The following is a 5,800-nucleotide window of genomic DNA, read 5'->3' as shown; positions in this document are numbered from 1 at the left end:
AACCGACAGGCATAATAGCAGTTTTACTTTTATTCAACTCCAGACCGGACCTCTTCCTAAATTTTCCAAAGAAATATAATAGTACTTCCAGCCTCTTTATTAATTGAGCCTCTCAATTTGCTTCCCCTGTCATGGTAACATCATCCACATATGTATAAGTCAATGAGATGCTTATCTCCTCAATACATACTCATAACCTGCCATACTTTTTTGATATCTCTACACAAGCTCCTCAGTCGCAGCAATAAAAATAAATGAAGCGGAAGGGCATCCCTGCCTACAGCTTTTATTCAATTTAACTGGTTTACTCTCCACTCCATCTATAGAAATTGTTGACGTGCCATTTTATAGTAGTGCCCAAATTGGATTAAAAAACCGCTTTGGAAGCAAAACCCTGATCGTTCTAAGAATTTGCCGATGAGAAATCGAATCAAAAGCATTATCAAAATCAACAGCTAAAATCACACCAAATGTATCTCTTTTCCTTACAGAGTCAATAGCAGCCTGAATATTGCGAGAAACATCCGATATTTTCCTGTGTTTTAGAAAACCTTTTTGTGCAATTCCAATATTTTTATTCAAAATTGGTTCCTTTTGACGAGCTACTACTCCGGGGAGAATTCTATAGGATTTGTTGATAACAATAATTGGCCTCCATTGCTGAAAAAATGTTTCATCCCCTTATTTTGGAATGAGACCAATCCTTTCCTTCGTCTGCGTTATGGGCATTTTCTCATAATAACCTCATCCGGAAAAAGTGTAGAAAATTTACTCGAAATACCATCTGGACCTGATGCTTTACAATCCTTCATATGAAATTAATTGTAATGAACGATATTTTCCCTTGTAAATATCATATTCTAGGGATTACTTGAGATTGATTTTCTTAGGGGGAAAGTATTTTCTTTCTGTGTCTACTATTTTCTGGAATCTAGTATGAAAATAATTCACAATATTACTCGTATTTGTTAGAACTTTATTTTCATTATTCTCCGACCTGAGAAATTATCTTTTACAGACAGCTGCTTAAGTCTAAAATGTGCATTACTCTCCAAACAACGTTTTTCCTCTATTTCTGCCTCAACAACTTCAGAAACCGGAAAATAATTGACGGAGTCTGCCTTAACTGTTCAAGTGAAAATTGAGCTCTCCTCAAGGAGCATTTCAACTTCATTTTGGATCCTTAACTTTCTCTTTTTATTTTTTTTTTCAAGAAATTGCCTTACAGTAACCTTTATAATTTTCCTCAGCATCTGTTCTGTTTGTTTTGGTGAAAATAATCATCTAGAACTCGCACCAAGCGTGTCTCTAGTTTCATTTTAAATTTATATTCTTCCAGTATCCATTTTGGTATTTTAAAACCGTTATTGATCCGTTTTCCATGAAGTTCCATAATAATTAACTTATGATCCGACGAGGTTCTGATTTGTATGAAGCTGTTTTCAACAAACGAAATAATTGAGGAGAGATCAAAGCCATATCAATTCTTGACATTTGACATCCCCTTCTCCAAGAAAAGATATCCAACGAGCTCAACACACGGATGATATCTACAAGATTAAACTCGCAAACTCAATTTCTCAAAATGGTTATATTCGGGTGTCCGGGAGGAATTTTAAAAAGATCAACGTTTCGATCACCAATCAGAATAGCGGGTAAGATATCTTTCCTTTGGTTATTAATAGTAGCCTGAAAGAAAGAAGAGGATTTTTCACTGGTGCCATAAGCCTTTATAATACTAAATTTTAATCCATGGGCGTCTATTTGAATTTTGTGCCAATCACTTTTGTTGGAGTATTCTTTGATACAAGAAGCATTCTCAAGTCTCCTCATAATCAGAGTTAAAACTCCTCTATTCAAACCATTTCCAGTAAAAGAACACCGAAACCTTTTTGGTAAACAAATAGGATAGTTATTATTACACGAGGAAGAGCTCTCCGATTTAATGTCTTGAAGACTAATGATATCAGGATCCAATGACATCAAATGATTCAGATGTGCATGTCTGGATCTTCTATCTTTACCCCCTTGGGTATTCAGAGAAATTATCCGGTTAATGCACAAGTTTGATTTTAATTCATTGGAAATTCAAACAGAAGAGAAGTTCAATTTTTTTTTTTCTCGGAAGGCTTCATTTTAATATATAGATGAATGCATAAAAAAACAAGCTTATCTCTTTTACTCCTACTACAACATAATATACACTTTATTTACAAGACATGTTGTTGACCCCTTTGTGATACATCTTCAAAGACACTCTCTTCTTTGGATCTCTTTTCCATTGAATCTTCAACTGGACTTGATTATCTTTTTGGTACTTTTTGAATCAGTATTTTGAATATAAATTAATAGTACAAGATAAACAACAAACGAAAAGGATCAAAGTCTATCTATTGTAAATACATCCAAGTGTTTCTTAACATCATTTATGTACTCGTTACCGAGGAACAACTATCCAAACAATTATTGACTGAAGCATTACTCTTTACTCTGATGTCATTGGCTATTCAGAAGAATAAATAATACACTAGCATGGAAAGTGGCTATGCTCTACTCAGCATAATAATTTTGACTTTAGAGATGTTCGGGAATTGTGAATGTATAGACTAGAGAGCGCATTTGAAATTTGTGAAGGAAAATAATTATAAATGAGTTAGCTTAGTATTATAAATGAATACACCTTAATGCCTGTAATTTAGAATAAATAAAATTTACCAATACTGAATGTAAGCCTTAATTATAAATAAGTTTTATTTACATAGATTATAATAATATTTGCAGCCGGAGATGCTACAAATTTTCCAACTCCTGACTCCGAGTCGGACTAACAAAAAGAGACTGACTCCACGACTCTGACACCTCAGGGCTGCCGCCAATAGCCAAATATTAATTTCAGTTACCACTGTCACGATCACGTGTTTACTTTTTTGAGCGTCAAACTATAGAGCGTTTTCACGTGATGTCACAATTTTAATGCCGTCCATTTTGGGGACCTAAAACGACAAAGTTGTATAACAAACTGAGAATAATACTGAGGTTTTATTGATGAGTTATCTTTTATAGTATTAAAGCAAAGTTTGTCTGTTTGTCAACCTATAATGACACCGGGCATGCTGGGAACTACCCCTACTTCATTATATTTGGTTAAGAAATAAGATCTAAGCGTTTTTCGCTAGATATTTTAATGAGCGATATCTCATAATTAATGAATTCCACCAAATAAAACTTAAATTATACTTAAAGTTTAAGCGTACGCTTAAAAAAAAGTTCATTTAACGTTTTGTGTTTGGTGAAGTCAGTTGTGTGTTACGGCTTCTCAAATGGAAGCATACAGAACTAAAATTTTCATATATTCTTCAGTATCACAACAACCAAAGTGTAAAGGCAGAGCATGCGCCCAAAAAATTTTGAGCTGTTTATAGAACAATATCTAATGGAACATCAAAGTGGGGGTTCCAACGATCCCTTAAGGTAATATGCACGTCGAAAATGTCGATAAAATAATGGAAATCAAGTTGGACCAGCATGTTAAAAACTTATTCCATTGACTGAGAACTGAAGATTAGACAGAACACCATTTGGAGCCATCTGAATTGGATAATCCTAAGTATTTTAATTTTATTGTCAAAATAAACCGAAGAAATCCTCAGAACTTTTTATTTCTCCTATTATTTTGTGTATAAATTTAGTATGATGAACTATTGGACGCCGCATTGAGTGAAATAAACTTTCCTCTGATTGTATTTAAATGTTATCAAACCTAAATTTTGGAGTTTATTTTGAGCACAATGAGGATTCACTTTTACCTGCGAAGTCAAAAGCAAGATAAAAGATGAAGTCGTTAGATTATAACTTTAAAAAAAACAACAACGACCTTTAATATTGCATGGGAAATAATCACTTCTTTTGTTTCAATTAAAACACTGGTTTTTTGATTAAAGAACGTTTGAAATGTAGTGTGCATCTCAGTATTTAAAAAAACATTGCCGAAAACAAATAACTTATTATTTTGAAAAAAAAATCGTCTCATTTTATGAAAAATAATGATTTATATATGATAATAAGTGAATTTCTTATGAAAAATCTCCATGTATACAACATTTTTTGTTTTATTCTGTCCATTTGATGTAAATATAATCAAACCTGCCTCCCCCCCTTTGATCCTCTTGAAATTGCAACATATAATTGACCATGTGCAAATTATTATTTTGGTAAATATACAACAATTTTTTTAAATGTTTGAACTTGTATTATATTTACTGTCATTGTCATTGCTAACTTGCCTTGTCTTTTCTTCTACCATTATGAAGAAGATTAACTCATTAATCCTCTACTTCCTTCATTTACCTAATTCTCTTTCTTAACTCATATTTAATATACGCTCTCCTTTTTTCTGTTTGTACAATAATTAGTTTATTTTAAATTTTTTTGGTGCATTTTCGAATAAACAACCCATACCTTAAAATAACTCTGAGATAAGGGAAATCAATCTTGTTTAATGAAAAAAAACTTACTTATTAGCATAAAAATAAATCAGTCCTCTAGAGTCCAGGAATTTGGTCTAATTAGAATGAAACATAACTTTACGTGCGTAATTGAAAATTCTGAACAACTTTTATTTTACGTCTAAAGTCTGCATCGGCCTTTGTTGTTCAAATAAACGCTTTTTTATCATTGTTTTTCTAAGCAAAACGTACATCACACACTTAAATTATTTTAACGCTATGCAGAATATATACTTTTTGGGTGGGAGGGTGGGGGAAACAACAAATTTTGTTCAAATATTAGAGACTGGTATATATTTTTTCTCTAATTTTTTTCAATTTTTTTGAAGAAAATATATTTATGTGTGACTTTTTTTATAGAAAGGTTAAATATTGCCCGTACGTAACATTTTATTTGTCCGAATATTGCTAAATTTCCTTACATTGGAGAAGGGCACTTGCCCAATTTTTGATGGTTTTTCCTCATGGGGGCTTGGGCAATTATCCCTACGTCTGTGCAAATATCCTATTTTTTTCATTTCAAATATAACTTAATTTAAATAAGTACGAATGTTAATTTAATAAATGCAAGTGTATCCATGAGAATGTATAGTCTAATATTTTTCTATTGTACAAATAATTATGCATATCATTGCCATTCATAGCAAATAGTAATAATTGCAATGACTAAACAATGGGTATAATCTTATCACTTTAATTATATCAATGGGAGGAGTTTCAAAACTGTTAGACTTACTGGAGGAAGGGACAACAAGCCAACCTACTCTTTCAGTCTCTCCCTACATACAAATGTGTATTTTCACATTAAGGCTTGAACTAATATCCTTTTGTCATGCGATATAAGTAGGTTGTAAATTAATGAAGGGGCGATAATAATGTCTAACAAGGGATTTTCCCCTCAGTTTTAAACCAAAATACTACCAATATTAAGTAATCGTGGATCTCCTTTACTTCAAATGAAACTCTTTGAAGTAGGGTTTTCTTATAATGAACCAATAGAAAAGCTACTTGTGCGGCATCCATTTATATTACAAACGTACGGGGACAAACGTTATTATTTATTCATCTCTATTATATTAAACAAATTGTGAGAGGTTAAAATCATTTTTTTACAATTTTCCTATCAACAATGTTGTGGAACACATAATTAGCTGTCGATTGCTTAGAAAAACATTGCCCTAGTCACCACCATGATCATGCATTACGAGAAGAGGATCGAGATAGCAGCGCTCCCCTGCGCGGGATTGTCCCAGCAGGCCATCGAATACCTTGTAAATTGTCTTCTTCGAGGCCCC

Source organism: Lepeophtheirus salmonis, chromosome 13, assembly GCF_016086655.4.
Source record: "Lepeophtheirus salmonis chromosome 13, UVic_Lsal_1.4, whole genome shotgun sequence".
Classification (NCBI taxonomy): domain Eukaryota; kingdom Metazoa; phylum Arthropoda; class Copepoda; order Siphonostomatoida; family Caligidae; genus Lepeophtheirus; species Lepeophtheirus salmonis.
The sequence above is the reverse complement of the archived record's forward strand: the minus strand, read 5'-3'. Positions refer to the sequence as shown.